General features: G+C 43.1%; 2 long non-coding RNA genes across 2 annotated transcripts in view; one reads left to right on the top strand and one right to left on the bottom strand.

Moving 5' to 3' along the window:
* The window catches only part of LOC146768643 (uncharacterized), a 224,049-nt gene that overhangs the window by 57,435 nt on the left and 148,429 nt on the right, over positions 1-18,185 (bottom strand). The gene's annotated exons all lie outside the window — the stretch shown is intronic.
* Positions 5,144-12,542, top strand: LOC146768644 (uncharacterized). The gene is made up of 2 exons (XR_014953617.1): positions 5,144-6,518; positions 12,295-12,542. It is a non-coding gene; the product is annotated as an uncharacterized LOC146768644 (long non-coding RNA).

Raw genomic sequence — 18,185 nt, 5'->3', positions numbered from 1 at the left:
CTCCACTTGTTTTATGAAGACTTCCAGGAATGGTGATTCCACCATTTCCCTGGGAAGTCTGTCTAGTGATTAATCACTCTGTCAATGAAGAATTTTTTTCTAATATCCATTCTGAACCTCCTCTGGTGCAACTTCAGTCTGTTTCCTCTTGTCCTATGCCTAGTTATCTCACCACACAATCCTTTCAGGTAGCTGTAGAGAGCCTTGTATTTTACCACAATCATGCCTGGAATACCACATTCAGTTGTGGGCATCCCTGGAGAGCTCTGAGGGCCAGCAATGATATACTGAGGGCAATAGGCAGAACACTTCCTTGATGGGGAAAATAGGTGACTTGAGGTATGTTCCAATGGATGTTTTATCCAGTTATTTCTCTTCCTTTACAGTATTCCAGGAATGAGCAGATTCAATTACCAGGGAGGTGGCAAGATATGGGTCTCAATTACAAATCATCTTTCCCAGTAATGTGATAATAATGAGATAGCAATTAACAGAACATACCAACCAAATTTCCCTAATTTATTAGAAGACCTGTGTTCTAGATGCTCAAAATGCACTCCTGACATAAGAAAGAACTTCCTGAAAACTAAGAAAAGTTTTCTTTTTTTCATGTCTTCTCATGTTTCAGGAATGATGACTATTTACAGTTTTTACAGAAGGATGGTCATTATTGTCATATATTGCAGCACGAAATGTGGAAAAGTTTCATTGATCTTGAGAAGGTGCCTTCAAAGAAAGATGATTGAATTCCCTTTGCTCTGCATAAGATCTGATCCTGCTTTTTGGAAGTGAAGGCAGATTTGTGAAAACCCTTATGGGGCAGTGTCTGTCCTTTAATTTAGCACTTTTAAATTCAATCTAGGTTAGAAAATAACAGAGTTTATTATTGCAAAGTGAAGGAAAACCATTTCCTTTTCTCTTTCATAGAATTTCTTTCCAAACAGAACATTCGATTTAACTTTTCAATCCATAAGCAAGTAAGTACTATACTGCCAATTCTCAATGGGATAGTTCAGAATTGGTGATGGACTACATATCTATAATTTTAAAAAGATTAATTCATTGGTGACCTAAATACCAACATAGTGGCAAATTGGAAAGTGTTCCTAGGCAACAAGGACCTATCAACACAATGAAAATTCCTCCTTTAGAAATTGCTACCCGAAGCAAAGCAGCAAAGAATATGTATAAGATTTGAAGGAGGGTAAAGACAAAATGAACCAGAAACACCCTTATCTTTTAAAAAATCATTATGTATATTCATATGATTCTGGGGTTTGGTTTTTTCTGAGATGAGAGACTTTCAGGAAATCTAAAAGTGAGCTGTTGCCACATGTGATTAGGGAAAAAATAAATATCATCAAGAGAGAAGAACTGAATCAAGAGTGATAGGTAAAAGCAATACTATATCAGAAATATGGTCTTTCTCACAGAAAATTCCTGATCCCCTTGAGTTATTTATAAGATCACACAGCAGTTTCTCAAGGGCTGACATGTACAGCCTTCATACTTCTTGTAGAAAGAAAACTTTTTATTATTGAATTAGTGTTGTACTCCCTGGCCTAGACATGCCAGTAGCTGACTGAGAACTTAAACTGCACAAAGTTGTGGAAGCACCACTGGAAAACAGAACTAACCTATTACAAGTAACAAAGTACTTTTTATTTCTATAATATCCCAGTCCTCAGCCCTCAGGGTGACCCACAAAATAGGTCTCCCATCTCCTTCAAAAATACTTGGAAATTGAAATATGCAATTTTTCTGGCTGCTACAATTCATGTATAGGGAGACACAGCTTTTCTGTCAAATTAAAAGATAGACCTGCTCACTCTGCCACCTTTTTGTATCTCAAAGGATGCAATAACTGCATCATACCCCCATTTACTAACATTTCTGTTTGAAATATATTACATAGCTAATCCTTCCCATCTCATGTATTACCACAAGAAAATTAAATTTAGAATAATTGTTCTCAGTCTCGGCTTGAAATGAAATGTCCTGCTTCTTGCTCAGGTCTGAAGAGCTTTTGTCTTTAAAGCTCATGTGTTCTTCTACCTCTTTCAGTTCCTTATTTCCCATGCCTTATGATGGGAGAAATGCACAGTTCCTTATTTCCCATGCCTTATGATGGGAGAAATGCACACTTCCCACCATAACTTTTTAACTTCAGAACGCTTTCTCCAAGGCCTGCCAAACTGAATCATTTTCATTTACAGACCTAATGCACTGAGCTATGGATGATGTAGTGGAAGATCTATTCTTTAACAATTTTACACTGTCTTTCTTAATGGGAGAGTTCTCCAGTAGAAATTGATGGCGTAAGAGCCTCACTAGATGTGGCAATTGGAATGATAGAATGGGTGGTGTTGGAAAGGACCCTTAAGTTCATATAGTGCCATGGACAGGGACACCTTCTACTAGACCAGGTTACTCATAGCCTTGTCCAGACATCTTGAACATGTCTGTGGTGATCTACAACTTTTCTAGGCAGCCAGCTTCAGTGTCTCATCATCCTTCTCATAAAATATTCTACCTTGTGTGAAGTCTAAATATACCTTCTTTCGGTTCAAAGCCAACACCCCTTTTCCTGTCACGAAAGACTTTGGTAAAGTCTTTCTATCTTTCTCATAAGCTCCCTTTAAATATTGAAATAGCCTTTAATATGGTGCCAAGGAATCTACTTGGGCATTCAAACACACCTATATTAGTAAGTCATTGACAGGTTTTTTGGCAGAAGTCAGGAATTTGCACAGAGCACCCTAAGCAGGCATTCAGCACACAGCACCATATTTTGAAGGCTAGGAGGCATAACATTGTCCTGTCTTTGCCCAGGCATATTCTAAAAGGCATTTAACATGCTTTCAAAGAAATTGCAAAATAGAAACCCATAAATTATAAGTAAATGAAATATCACTGTAAAAAATACATTTTACTTCTGTAATTTTTTGTTTACTTGTTGTTTTGATTTGTTTTTTTCAAGAACTATAGGTGTGTTTCCATGTCTGACTATTAGCACTGGTAATTTTGATCTTCAAAATACTGGGTTTTTTCTTTTTCTTTTTCTTTTTCTTTTAAATTTAAATTTTTGTTATCATGGCAAAGTAGAGTCATTTTTACCAAAATGTATAAGGAGTTTGCTTCAAAGAAGAAAAGCTGTTACTGGCAATCAGAAGAGATTCACACTAGTTACTTTAAACTGAAGATGTATGAGAAGGAAAAAATCATACAAGAAAGATTTCCCCCAGGGTAATTGGTGTCTTTCCGTAGTTTGGCATTAGAAGTGCTCTTTGACAGTACTAGAGAGACATTCCAGTACAGATGACTAAAATTCATCCTCTTGTATATAAATTTCTAAAAGCATTTTTCTCCCCTTTCCAGGGATTTTATACTTGCTGAACCTTTTGCTAAAATCAGTGCATTTATCTGAAATAGAAATAAATTTTCTTCAGTAAAAATGAGTGAGGCATTTTATTCTGTCTACTAAGAACACAGGAAATTTGACTCAGATGGAAATTTTGGAATAATTAACAGAGGATGGAAACTAAACAATCTATTTTTAGCAAAAAAACATATTAAATTTGTAAGCTTACAGTGGTTTTACATTGACCACTAAGTACTAGTTTGTCTATGGAGGAATACTCAGTTATCAGCCTACTTCTGTAAAGTGAGCTTTAGCATTGCCTAATATTGAAGAGCAATATTGCATACTATATATGCAGGATTGATTCTAGAAAATGGACTTTAGTCAATACTTGGTCATTTATGGGGAATTAAGTCAGCAGTTAATCATACTGCATTTCCAATAAAATTGTAGAAACAACATATTGCTATACAAAGGGACTACAAAACAGCAGAATGAGACTGTTCATAGGTGCTGTGATCTTGTCAATCTTTTTACTTCTGTGGGAAGTAGGTATGTTGCTTTGAGCTGAATTTTTTATAACATGCTTTGGAAAAAGTAACTTAGATAACTAAATTTCATTAAATAACTGGTATGCCTACCATACTATTCCCTTTCAGTCTCCTGGCTTGCAATATTTACATATATACACATGTTCTTTTGTTTCTCAGCTAAGATAACAGAGTGAACTAGAAAACAAAAATATTTAAAGACACAGGGAGATAACTCCCGTATGAACAGCAACCACTGCTTTTGAGATCATAGAATTCTATAATCACAGTATCATAGAATCATTAAAATACTTTCAAGACCATTGAGGTCCAACCTTTGACCACATACCACTCTGAACCATATAATGAAGTGCCACATCTACTCATTTATTGAACTCTTACAGTGCTAGTGACACCACCACTTTCCTGGGGATCTTGTACCAATGCCTGACCCCTCTTTCAGTGAAGATATTTTTCACTAATATTGAACCCAAACCTCCCCTGATACAACTTGAGGCCATCTCCTCTTGCCTAGTGTTGGAAAAGACATCTAAGGTATAGCTAATGCTCTTGCATCCAGCATGGTCTCGGCTGCCATAAAATCAAAGGGAAATAGGGAAATTACTCCATTTGCCTTAGGGCAATAGATTTTATCTGCTCTGGCCTCCTGTGGACACCCTCCTATCCCCAGGTGGAGCTTCCTGTCTGATGGCCACTCTGGGCTTAGCTGGGGCTCCATGGGCAGGGTGAGGGGCATTGCTTCCCATGTGCCAGGGGCTGACAGCATTTCTGGACTAAAGGCTCCAGCAGGGAGGGGTGTGGAGAACTGCATGTCTCACTTCATGCCAGCTGAAATGGATGGACCCAGACTTTTCATTATAAGCAGATTTTTGTAATTTATGAACTAAAATAAGATGGTCCTTTGACCACTAGCACAGTTGGGACTCAACATGGCTCTTGGTAGGTGGAGGATGGGAGGAATCCCTAGTTACACTTTTATTCTCTGTTCTACAGGGATTTTTGGTTTCCCTTTATTCCATTGTCTCAGTCTAATGCTTCATTATTCTTGTTTGATGACTAAACTGCTACCTTATATTTTTCTGTGTGGGTAGGGTTTTCCTAATAAAAGAAGTACAGTGGCATGAGCTCTCTACTCAGGTCTCCAAAAGCATTTTGCTGCAACTGGGACCGTGCAGTGATTAACAGCAGTTGTGCACAGTTTGGCCTCCTTTTAGTTTATTAACTATCCATAAACAAAGGACAGTTTCCAAACAGTCATTTTTCCCTGTTCCAAATTATTTTCTAATGCTAGTGCAATTCTATTGGCATTGTTTACACCTTATGAGAGGAACATCAGATTTAAAATCTGTAAACAATATTAAAATGCTGCCATTTTCTAAAGAATGGGTCAAAACCTCTCATTGTGGTATTCAAAACCTCATAATCATGTTATTTAAGTTAAAAAATACTCTTTTTTCCCCAGTTACTATGAATATATACTCAAATGCAAAGCAGTTTTTAAAATTTCACTTCCCAGGACAGGTGATAACAGTTGTGCTATTGGGATGGATATCCAGGTGAAAAATTAGAAGCTTTCACTTCATTTGCAGTGTAAAAATTAAAACCATGAAGCTCTTGAGTGGGCTAAGAGTTTCTGATGCAGTTTTCCCTCATCATCACATGATTAGTCCTTGAAACACAGCTTGTTAGTCCTTGAAACAAATGCCTGCTCTGGCACCTTAAATGCAGAAAAGGTTGTTTGGTTTGCTCAGAGTATTCCACAAGTAAACCCAATGAAGCTTTCAGTGTGAGTTATTAACTTGGTGGTAGAAACAGACATTTCTTAAACAAAAAACAATTATATTTTATGTGATTCATAAAATTTTTAAGTACACAATATTATCTTTCTACAGCAGTGTTATATTGCAATGTTGTCAATCCCAAGTGTTAAAAAAATATTTCCATTCACGTTACTATAAATAATACATTTAAGAACAATATGCTTGCTTTTTCATAAGGTATTTTAATATTTTTAGGTTTACTTCCTGGTATTTAGAAGCAGGCCACTGGAGGATGTAATCTAATGGGTTATTCCAGCTTCTGTGTATGGACAAGAAGAACATCCATTCCACCACTAATTCCACACTGTGAGTGGAATTACCATCTCTCTGGTCTGCTGCCTCTTAGCCAATGAGCACACCCTAAGCCCTACCAGTCAACAAGACTAACTATTTACAGTGTCACAGTTCAGTGGGAAATGTATGGATGGATTCTCAGCATTATGAAGAGTTAGTTCTATGCTGCTAGAGCCTCTTTACTGGCATAATAAGTGTGGTGGCGTGGTAGAGCCGCAGGTGGCGCGCCAACGTGCGGCTTTTCCAGAGCGTGGACACCGTCGAGGAACGTCGGACTCCACGTGAGCTAGCCTCACGAAAAGACTGTTGCCTTTGGGCATCGGCCCAGGGATTTTACAGTTTGGCAGCACCATCGCCCCTGTGTGAGCACGCCGATTTTTGTCCGGTGGTGCTCCCAGGGGAAGGAAGCACAATCCTTCCAGCACCAGGGAGGACGCCTCCGGATCCAAGGACCCCTACTGCAGCTTTCTTTCTAGGCGTCGGCGGTTTTTGGTGAGTCTCCTTGGTACCGGGGGGGGGCTCCTTAGGTTGGCAGCTGCGCTCCCGAGGTTAGGGGACACGTTGTGCACAGCGTGAGCAGACTGCCGCCGCTGGCGTTCTAGACCCTTTCTATTTTTTACGTTTTACATTTCCTGCAGTAGGTGGGTGGAACTTTAGGTTGTGTGGGCACAATGGGTGTTAGGCTGTCCACACAACAAAGGGAGATTTATGTCCAGGTTGCGGGACTCCTGAGGGAGGGATGTTCGTTGAGGGAGGGAATTAGAAGTGTTTCAAAAAATTTAGTTAAAAAATTTGTCAGATGGATTTTCTTTCGTTTTCCCACTGTTTCTGTTGAGAGCGTTAGAGATCGGGAATTTTGGAGAAATGTTGGTTTACTATTGACTGAGGGCACCAGGAGGGGTGACCCTTCAGTCAAAGATGGGTATATGAAGCTGTTTGTGTTCATTTGGGATGTCGTTAAGGATAACAGTGCGGTGAAAAATCCATCTGCAAAGTCCCCAGTTCTCCCTAGGTCTGTTTCCCTACCGCATTCTCCGATTCCCGCTTCCCCTAGACTGGAGATACAGGGGGGAGCTGACCGCCAGCAACAGGCGCAGGGAGCAGAATGTTTGCAGCAGCCACAGAGCTGCCGCCTTCTCCCTGGCTCCCCCAGGTCTCTCCGGTACCCTTGCTCTGGCAGTGCTGGCCACACTGTCGGAGATCCTGTCCCTACCCTTTCTCCTAGTCCCTCTTACCGAGTTGCGAGTCCTAAATGTTTGCCAAGAGTTTTTGTTCCCCCAAATCCTTTCCTCGACTCTCCTACTCCCTATGTTAGTCCCTTTGGAGAAGCACCACAAAATGGCGCTGTAGAAACGCCCTCTCTAACATCACAAAATGGCTGTCGCCTCGTGGCGGGTGCTTCTCCTCCCCAGAATCCATTTTTACCCCTTCCTTCCTACCCCTCCCTTCCTATTCCGGACCCCTCCTCTTCCTTTGCGGCGGCCAGTCAGGCCCCTCCCACAATTTCTCATGCTGCTCCACCCTCAGCACCACCCCTTGAGGCCACGTCATCTACGCCCACCCCTTTTCCCATAACACCATCAGTACCACCCTCGAGCCACGTCACCTCGGGTCAGGGCTCCGCCCTCCAGGACCCTGCCCTCCAGCTTCCTGTTTCCCACGCCCTCACTTCCGGTTCCCACGATAACGTGGTGGCTGGGAGTGATGGGCCTAAAAGGCAGAAAGCTGATGATAACAACGAATTTCCGTTCCTGGCCCCAGTCACGTATAATGGAAGAGGGCAACACCCAAGATGGGAGCCCCTCTCGTACGATTGCATCAAGGATCTCTGCAAAACTAAGCGAGAATTTGGATCCAAAAGTGAATTTTTCCGGAGCATTTTAAAGGCAACGTTCAATTCAAATATCATGGTCCCTGCAGATTTAAGGCGTTTATTCAGTTGCCTGCTCCCATCCTCTGAATATAAAATGTGGGAAAGAACCTGGAAGAGATTAGCAGGTGACCTCCTTCCAGAAATTTTGCAGAGCCCCGAATATGCAACCGACATAGAACAAAATCCTATTACCTTAGACCACCTTGTTGGTGAGGGTGATTGGAGCCAAGCACAGAAACAAGCAGCAGGGATCCCGAGGCCAGTATTAGATCTCTCCAAAGATGCTGCTGAGCGGGCCTTTCTCAGCATGCCATCCAAGGAACCTGCTATTTCTTACATTTCTCTTAAGCAATCTGTTACAGAGCCCTTTACTGATTTTGTGGACCGAGTAAAAGAAGTTGTAGAAAAAAGGGTGGAAGGTCAAGAAGCACAAGATCAACTAATCCGAGAGATTGTTACTACCAATGCAAATGAGGCGTGCCGACGAGTCATCTTGGCACTTCCAGCATCGCCTCCGCCAGCGCTAGAACAACTGATTGAGGAGTGCACACGAAAAGCCATTTTATTCGCAGAAGATCTAGCAAAAAAATCGCGAGACAAAGTAGTAGCTTCGACGGCATTACCTCCAGAACCTACACCACCAAAGCCGCGTAGATGCTTCCATTGTCAACAGGAAGGACATTTTATAGCTCAATGTCCCTTCATTGGAAGGGCACCGCCTCAACGGGGGAACACAGGGGAGGGGAAATCTGACAAACAGCATCAAAAAAACTAAAGGGGGAGCGCGGACCTACCCCGCGTGAGGACACAAATGGGGCAGGTCACGGTAATCAGGACATCACTGCTAGGGCTGCAATCCATTCCATCATTCCAAGTATCAGCAGCCAAGTTTATACAGACAGTACTGTAGAACCTTACCTGCTTAAAATAACGAAATCTGTATATCTCTCCAATCAGGATTGGCACTACATCGTTGCATCGCCAGAGCTTCTACCCCACATTACCAACTGTGAGACTCAGAGGGCCAAGGATCTTCTAAACTGCAAGTACCTTGTCATTGGGGACACCAAACACACCCCGCTTGAGGTGGAAATTCCTCCAGCAATCCTTACATCGGATCCTAAGACTTTCTACCTCATGGCGCGCTGTGTCCACCCCCCCCTCTTCCTGCCGGAGGGACAGGTCATTGCACAGGCCATTCCAGTGCCTCAGTTTTTGTGCGATGACCTAGACCTCTCAATTTTTTACACTGAAATTCTGGGAGAGGAGAAGCCCCTCGTATGGTGTGGCCTTAAGAACGAGGGGCATTCCATCCAACTTCAGGGGATGATGGACACGGGAGCAGATGTGACGGTCATTCCACCACACAAGTGGCCGTCACAATGGGAGTTGCAGGACGTGGATAGCGCAGTCCTAGGCGTAGGGGGCACGCAATTGGCAAGGCAGTCAAAGAGCATAGTACAAATTAAGGGGCCGAATGGGCAATTAGCCTCTGTACGCCCATTCGTGTTAAATTCTAAGTTTACTCTCTGGGGGAGAGATGCCATGTCCCAGTGGGGGGCCAAATTGGAACTGCCGGCCCCTCAGGATTTTTAGGAGCGGCCACTGAGGAGCGCCTCACCCAGAAACTTAATTGGCTAACAGATTCACCTGTCTGGGTAGAGCAGTGGCCGCTGAGTAAGAAAAAATTAAAGGCGCTCAATCACATCGTGGAGGAGGAACTGGCCAAAGGCCACATTGTCGAGACTAATAGCCCTTGGAATTCTCCAGTCTTCGTTATCAAGAAGCCGGGGAAAGACAAGTGGCGCCTCCTTCACGATCTGAGAAAAATCAATAATGTCATCGAGGACATGGGGTCTCTCCAGCCAGGGATGCCATCCCCATCTATGCTCCCCCAAAATTGGAAATTGGCAATTTTAGACATAAAAGATTGTTTCTTCCATATTCCCTTACACCCAGCTGACGCGCCACGTTTTGCTTTCTCGGTGCCTTCCATCAACCGAGAAGCTCCCATGAAGCGCTACCACTGGCGAGTTCTCCCGCAAGGGATGAAGAACAGCCCTACCATCTGCCAGTGGTATGTCGCCAAAGTTCTGTCCTCGGTGCGCGCCAAGTGGGAAAATTGTATCATATACCACTACATGGATGATGTCCTTGTTTGTGCCCGCAGTGACAACGTACTTGCAGAAGCACTGGAGGACACTATCACAGCCTTGTCGGTGGCCGGATTTGAGCTTCAAAAAGAAAAGGTACAACGGCTGCCGCCTTGGAAGTATCTGGGCCTAGAGATCAGTAAGAGAACCATAACACCTCAAAAAATTATCATTAGTGATAACCCAAACACCTTACGTGACCTCCACCAGCTCTGTGGGTCCTTGAACTGGATCAGGCCCTGGCTGGGGCTCACCACGGGGGACCTGTCCCCTCTCTTCAACTTATTGAAGGGGAGGGAAGACCTAGATTCCCCGAGGGCGCTGACCCAGGAGGCCAGGACCGCATTAGAGAAAGTTCAGTCCACCATAGTGGGCAGACAAGCCCATCGCTGTCGTGAAGACCTCACATTCAGATTTATTGTTCTAGGAAAACTGCCACACCTTCACGGGCTCATTTTTCAATGGGACAAAGACCAACGGGACCCTCTCTTGATAATAGAGTGGGTGTTCCTTGGTCACCAAATGTCCAAGAGCATTACAACTCCGCAGGAGCTGATGGCTCAGCTGATTATGCGGGCCAGGGCTCGCCTGAGAGTGTTGGCGGGGTGTGATTTTACGTGCATACACCTTCCCATTAAAACATCGACGGGGAAATTAACTAAGGAGACCCTTGAGCATTTGCTTCATACCAATGAATGTTTACAATTCGCTCTGGACAGTTACACCGGACAAATTCTAATTAATCATCCAGGACACAAATTATTTGAAACACAATTCGACCTAATTCCAAAAAGCATTCAAAGCGAAAAGCCCCTAGAGGGACTGACAATTTTCACAGACGCGTCCGGAGGATCGCACAAGTCAGTAATGACTTGGAAAGACCCTCAAACTCAGCAGTGGGAAGCCGATGTTAAGGTTGTGGAGGGCTCTCCACAAGTTGCTGAGTTGGACGCAGTCGTCAGGGCCTTCGAAAAATTCCCAGAACCCATCAACATTGTTACTGATTCGGCATATGTTGCAGGTGTGGTGTCCAGGGCTGAGCATGCAGTGCTCAAGGAAGTCTCAAACCCTGTGATCTTCGGCTTGCTCTCGAAATTAATTTACCTGGTTTCCCACCGAGAGCAACCCTTTTTCGTGATGCACGTGAGATCGCACACCGACCTCCCTGGCTTCATTGCTGAGGGCAATCGCAAGGCGGATGCTCTGGCCGCCCCTTTACAGCTGGCTGGTCGGCCCAACATCGTCGAACAGGCCAAGCTGAGCCATCAGTTGTTCCACCAAAATGCTCCGGGTCTGGTCCGCCAATTCCACCTGCGGCGAGACCAGGCCAGAGCAATTGTGGCCAATTGCCCCAACTGCCAGGAGTCCTCACTTCCAACGGTGATTTCCGGAGTGAACCCTAGGGGACTCCGCAGTTGTGAAGTGTGGCAGACTGACATAACACATGTAAAAGAGTTTGGAAGGTACCAGCATGTACATGTGTCAGTGGACACTTTCTCTGGTGCAGTCTTCGCCTCAGCCCACAGAGGGCAGAAAACTGCGTATGCCAAGAACCATCTTATGCAGGCATTTGCAGTCTTGGGGGTCCCTAATACCATTAAGACCGACAACGGCCCTACTTATACTTCTAAGGCGTTCAGTGAGTTTTTACAAGAGTGGGGAATTCAACATCGGACAGGGATTGCATACTCCCCCACCGGCCAAGCTGTGGTAGAGAGAACACATCAGACTTTGAAGAAAGTCCTCCAGCGCCAGCGGGGAGATACCAAGATGCTATCACCACAACTTAGGCTCTACAAGGCCCTCTTTACCATCAATTTCCTCAATTGTTCCTTCGACAGGCCAGATCCACCAATCCTGAGACATTTTGGGAGAAGTGATCACCTGAGGCCAGAAGAACGGCCTCCGGTGCTGGTAAGGGATCCAGACTCTGGAAAAATCCAGGGTCCGTTCCAACTGGTCACATGGGGACGTGGATACGCCTGCGTGTCCACGCCCTCAGGTGTCAAATGGGTCCCCAAAAAATGGGTCAAACCATACACATCAACACAACAAGAAAAACAGATACAGAGTGATTCCCCCAACACGATGGAAGACCCCACCGATGATAGTGTTGCATCCAACCGAAGGCGCCGCAAGGGGGGAAGAGTTCCCTAACCTTTTTTCAGCCTTCCCAGATGGTCAGCAGGCGAAATTATTTTCTTATGCATTAATGTGTTATGTTTCTCTTCTCTCCCCTCAGGCAACAATTATGTTACCCTTCGGACTTTTGGTCTTTCTTTGGCTCTACCCTCTGACTCTATTCCAGTCCTCGGACGCGTGGGTCGTTCCACAACCCCGGAAGAATGTATGGGTAACCTTAGCCCATGCCCTCAAACAAGATCATATTTGTCTCTCTTCGTCCGCAGCAGAGAATCCCATGTCCACCTGCCTGGTGGGGATTCCATTTAAGTTAGAGGAGTATCCCACCTCGCTGCGCACCATCCAAAATCAGATTAACAATGAAAACCCTCCGAATAAATGGGTTGAAATCTTTAGGTATTGGGGAGTCGTCAATACTGCCAAAACGCCCATTACCAATCCCTTACAACTCTGGAGGAAGTGGGTGTACGATCTTCCCTATACGGAAGAATATGCGGAGCCTCAAGAATTTGAACTATTGGGTTCTGCAAAAGCAATGTACTGCATACACTTTGAATATGAGCCCAACTCTCGTAAGGACTTATATGAAGATGTAAAACAACATAAGATCGAATTTCAAGCAAAACAATGGTGCCAGTTTGTTATTAAGATGGGGGCTCCTTCAACTGATGACTCATATGCACGAAAATTGGAAAAGGGAATGTTCCTAATCTGCGGAGATAGGGCATATCCTGGAATCCCCTCTCGTCTCCTCGGAGGTCCCTGCACTCTGGGGCGTCTTTCCCTGGCTTCTCCCAACATGACCCAAATTCCAATTCGGCATGCCAAAAGGGTAACTAAAATTTCGAAACGGAGTGCAAGCCAATTCGACGAACATTGTGACGCCGAGATTTATCATTGGGCCAAATCTAAAAGGATTGCTGTCTCCGTGTTTTTGCCGTGGGTGGCAGCAGCCAAAGCATTGAGTGAATTGGGCAATTTAGAGTGTTGGGTTACGAAGCAGGCAAATTTGACATCGACAGCCTTAAGTAACCTCCTAGAAGACGAAGAAATAACCCGGAAGGCTACCCTGCAAAATCGGGCAGCCATTGATTTTCTGCTGCTGGCTCATGGGCATGGGTGCCAAGATTTTGAGGGGTTGTGCTGCTTTAATTTGTCATCTAAGAGCCAAAGCGTCCACGCATCCATCAAGGAGATGAAGAGCTTAATTGGGACAGTACAACAAGAAAATGAAGACTGGTTTAGAGACATGTTTAAAAACTGGAATTTATCAGGGTGGATGATTTCCATTATCAAGGACATTGCCTACCTTATTATAATAATTTTCTTAGTCTCCCTATCATTTGGAATCCTTAAACGCGTCATCACCTCCGCCACGACCTCGACTAAAACTAAAACTCCAAAAATTGTAGTCGCCGCCGCAGTCTCCACAGAAGAAGAATGGTGGGAGGGAGACCGGCAGGCGGAAACAGAAGTTTAAACCTACCTCCAGCGTCCCCTCAAATTTAAAAAATAAAAAAGGGGGAGATGTGGTGGCGTGGTAGTTTCACAAGGGTTTATAAGGGTTTTGGTGATTGAGTTAGAAATTAATTGTTAGATAGGTTATGTTGGTATGTTCCATGTGTCCCCTATTCCTCCCTAGAATGGTCTTTCCCTATCTGCTGGCCACAAAAGTTTTCCTGCCACAGGGTTGTCAATCTCCCTCAGTATCTAGAAATATCCCTGTCAGTCCATGTGGTACTGCCCTCTTTACCTGTCAATCCCTGAAACCACCCCCATTTTCTTCTAGAAAGTTCAATGTCAATCATCCCTGTTCTTGTCAGTATTGGTCCCTGGAAGCCTTTCCCCTCCCTAAATTCTCCTCATTGGCCCCCTGCAGTGATGTAATCCTTTCCTGTTGGCTGTTCTGTGTTCATCCCCCTCACGCCCACACCCTTTATAACCCCCTGTCAGACCCCAAGTTGTTGGACATCTGTCACTGTCCCGGTTTGGGAGAATAAAAGCTCTGCAGACCTCATACAGGTGTCCGCTCCCTATTCCTTTGCTTTGGATCATCGTGGCTTTGCCGTGCCTTCGTCACCCACGCCGAGGCAATCACTGCCACCCAGCGCTCTGAGACAAGAGCTGGGGGCAGCCACACTCGTGGCTCCCTCCGGTCACCTGAAGGGGATAAGCTAGCCGGCGTAGACAATCCCTGTGACGGAGCAAGCGAGAGCCGCAATAAGTTGCATGATCTACGGCATAAATAAAAAAACATTTCATACAGTTATAGTCTGCCAGGACTAGGACTCAAACCTCATCAAATTATCCTTGCTTTAAGTGATGTAGAATCAAATCCTTTTCAATAGCTGAACAAAAGCCATTGCTATACTTCATTTTCCTTCCCAAATTAAGTTTATTGCAGGTAAAAAAAATGAAGACAGACTCGTCAATGATGGCAAGCAGAAGAAAATTACATATAAATCACTGAGAACAACAATTTTCTGAGTAACATTAATCTGATTTAAAGCAACATCTGGCCAAAGACAGTGGCTATGAATTAGGTCTACTTGATGAAGAACAAGTGACTGATTTCAATATAGAGAAAAATATTAAGGGATAGTTACAATTTTGAAATATTTCACACCTGACAAGAATCACCATTTAATTACTATTAAAACTGACCTTTGTTTGAAGCCATATGGCTAACTAGATTTTGATCATAGTTTGAAGACAATGTAAAATTCCCAGCCCTTATGAACAGATAAAAGTGACCTGTCTTACATCAGGCTCTCCATTAACCAGCAGATATGTGACACACTTGAGGAATTCGGGCTCAGAGGACTGATCTGAGAGCACAACAGCTTGAGACAAGTGATTTGAGCATCGCAAACAGAAGGCTTCCATATGCCCAAATTCACTTTTCTGTTCCTCTCTTAAACCAGAGTCCTTCAGAAGAAGCATTAAGGCCTATGCTTATCTGAAAACATGTATATACATACACAAGTGCAAAAAATACCTATGTTTAAGGAAAAGCCTTAAAATTATAAGGCTAATTTCTGTTCTGTACTGGAAAAAGCGAGGAATAGAAACAAGGTCTTTGTTGCGGTCAGGTCTTCTGCATTCACTTTTCCCAATTTCCATTCACTTCTTACTTTTCTAAATTGGCACCTACTTATTTTTAAAAATCCTTAGTCATAGGTATGCTGTTCATATAGACTTTTATGCCTCATCCCTGAGTACGATTATAGTGTTGGCTCCTTAATATATTATCTAGGTTAAAGTCTGGATTATTCTGGTCAGTCCATCAAGTCTCATTTTCTGTGAGGAATTTTCTGGGGAGCTGATTTTGTTACATCTTGGTCACAATAGTTTCTGCCTTGTGGTGAAACACGAGCAGAAAGTTGGGCTAGTGTCATCCCTGCTGCAATTTGAGAGAAACACCAGAGTTGCATCAAGAATTAGTTTAGACCAGGATGTTCAACTCAGATAAACAATGATTACAGGGACTATATTAAATAGAAAAATATCTGAAGGTGTGAAACGGTATAAAAAAACAAGACACAGAAGAAATGTTTTGGGCTTTCCAAAACACAGTCCAACATTCTTCTCTTCTTAGTTCCTTGACAAACAATGAAAACCCTCTTTTCTTGAAAATGACTGTATCATTTAAATGTTTTTCTTCTTTTTTTTCTCAGTGAGGCAAAAACAATAGCAAAGGACAGAGAGTTCTCATACAAAAGCGTATCTTTTATGTTTTAAAAGACAAGGGAAAAACAAGGCATAATATAGTCACAAAATATATCTAGAAGACTCAATTTCAGAAATTTGTCAGCAGTGGTGATGCAGAATTAAGTAACCTTAGAATTTCAGTTCCAAAAAATGCTGTTTTCTTGTGTGTCTAGAGTACAAATCACGGAAAATCCCAGTCACTTTTAAAACCACTATAAGCACATAAGGTAGCCTTATAATTACTGACTGATTCCTGCACTCTGTTGATGGAAACAATGAGATCAACCATGAAAATAATGCCCTAAAGATTTCATGCTTGAAAAGACAAAGACAGAGAGAGAGAAAGAAAGTTTCACTTTGCATTTGATTTTTCCACCCAACTTTGCAGGAGTTCAGGGTTCGGACATATGGTGCAGTATGTGCAATCAGTAAAGTGACAGCTACTCTTTCACCCTTGGGCAGCAAATGGAAATGTGGCTTGTTTATAAGCCAAATTCTAAAAATAACAAGTTTTTCTTTTAACATGGCAGAATAGTGTGACTCATGCATCATTCTGGCATAAACATGACATCTGTTGCAGTCAAGTCATTATGTCCAAATGCTGAAGTCAGATGCATTTTGACCATTTTCAAAACTACTTATCAACCTATCAAAATTATTTAAGCATCAGTAGGAAAAATAACAGCAATCTGGAGATCATTTCCCAAATATTGCATGCTGGTTTTATTAGGACCTGAAGTCTGAGCTATTAATTCAATCAGTGAAATTATAAATGTGTTAAAAACAACCCACAGTCACTCATGTCATGCTGTTATATGAAGTTAGATGCCTGGCCATCTGAATAGCTTATTTAATGGTTAATGTACAGAATTTCATGGGGCATCTATTACTGCCATGAACTGACTACAGGACACTGAGTAAGCAACCAGCTGCCTCTTTGCCTAACCTGTCCATCTCTAAAATGGAGGTGAGGATAATGTTTTCTGTGGCCAATGTGCCTTCCCTTCTAAGCAGGAGCTTTCACCATTAGCTTTCTAAAACTCATGTCTCTAAGATGGCTCTGAGCAGTTACAGCTAATTGCCCAAGATTGCTTTGCAGTGGATGAAAAGAGACAGGTATTTTCAGGGACAGGTCTCTGAGTAAATGAGATGAATCACCTTTTTCGAAGGCTCTCCTGATGGCTATTAAATGAGTCCAGGTGAAGAGTTTAGACATATATTTTTCAGCTACACTGAATAGTTCAGTCAGCTCTGGCAGCCTCAGAGGATGAGGGCTGAAGCAGACCACGGGCAGGTGGAGGGGACTCCCCCTCACTCTGGGAAGAAGACTCTGGTCTGTGCAGCAAGCATAACAGATATAGGGTCTGCCCAACATTGTCCAGGCTTGGTCAGCATTTTGCATATAAATCACCCTCTCTTTGTACACTTTTGTTATTGATATTGTTGCTGTTACTGTTTGTTTCCTTAGCTCATTGCTGTTTCCAGTAAATTGTTCTTATCTCAACCTGATCTATGCCTTTTGTGTCTCCCACTGCAGGGCAGGTAGGGGAACAGACTGAGAATTTGTAGTGGGATTATTAAATTGGGGAATACCCTTCCTAAACCATGACATTCATCCCTCTAAAAAAAAGTGCACATGCACTAAGCAGAGTAGGTTTTATTACTGTACCAACATAGAAAAATTAATATACAGAAGTGCCAGCCTTTCATGTGTCCTGTTCCACTTCTTACAACATTGTCTGAGCTATTTTGCTATGTCAAACTTTTGCTTCATAAAGAATTTTTTTTTTTTTTAGGAAACCTTCTATTTTTGTAGCTGGAATTTGACAAGTCAGTGAAAGTCCATGAAATTAGATTAACTGCAAAGTAATTTAAGGAAAAGTGAAGTATACCTATAGTGGCAGTTGTTTTATTTTTGGACTGAGCAGCTCAATGCAGCAGTGAAGAGAAGCTCCAATACCCTCCTACAGAGCCACAGACATCAGGCAGTTCAATAAAATAAGTACCCAAGCACCCTGGGCTGGATGCTCCCTGTGAGCTCATTGCCAGGGTATCAGTGCCCTCTGCTGAGCTCTAAATAAGACATGAAAACCAAGGTAAGAAGGAATGAATGGACCATGATATTCAGGGCTTTTGAGTGCAGTTGGAGCCTGAGAAGTGAGTTCTGTGCTCCTCCTCAACAACAATTCAGAAGTGTGTGTCCTCAGGTGCAACTTTTATACAAGTAGCCTCAAAAAGTGGATGTGGGGAAGGTCAATCTGAAACAGAAACACGGAAATC

This window comes from Lonchura striata, chromosome 1 (assembly GCF_050655825.1).
Source record: "Lonchura striata isolate lonStrDom1 chromosome 1, ASM5065582v1, whole genome shotgun sequence".
Classification (NCBI taxonomy): domain Eukaryota; kingdom Metazoa; phylum Chordata; class Aves; order Passeriformes; family Estrildidae; genus Lonchura; species Lonchura striata.
Note: the sequence above shows the minus strand (reverse complement) of the source record. Positions and strands in the feature narration are given on the sequence as shown.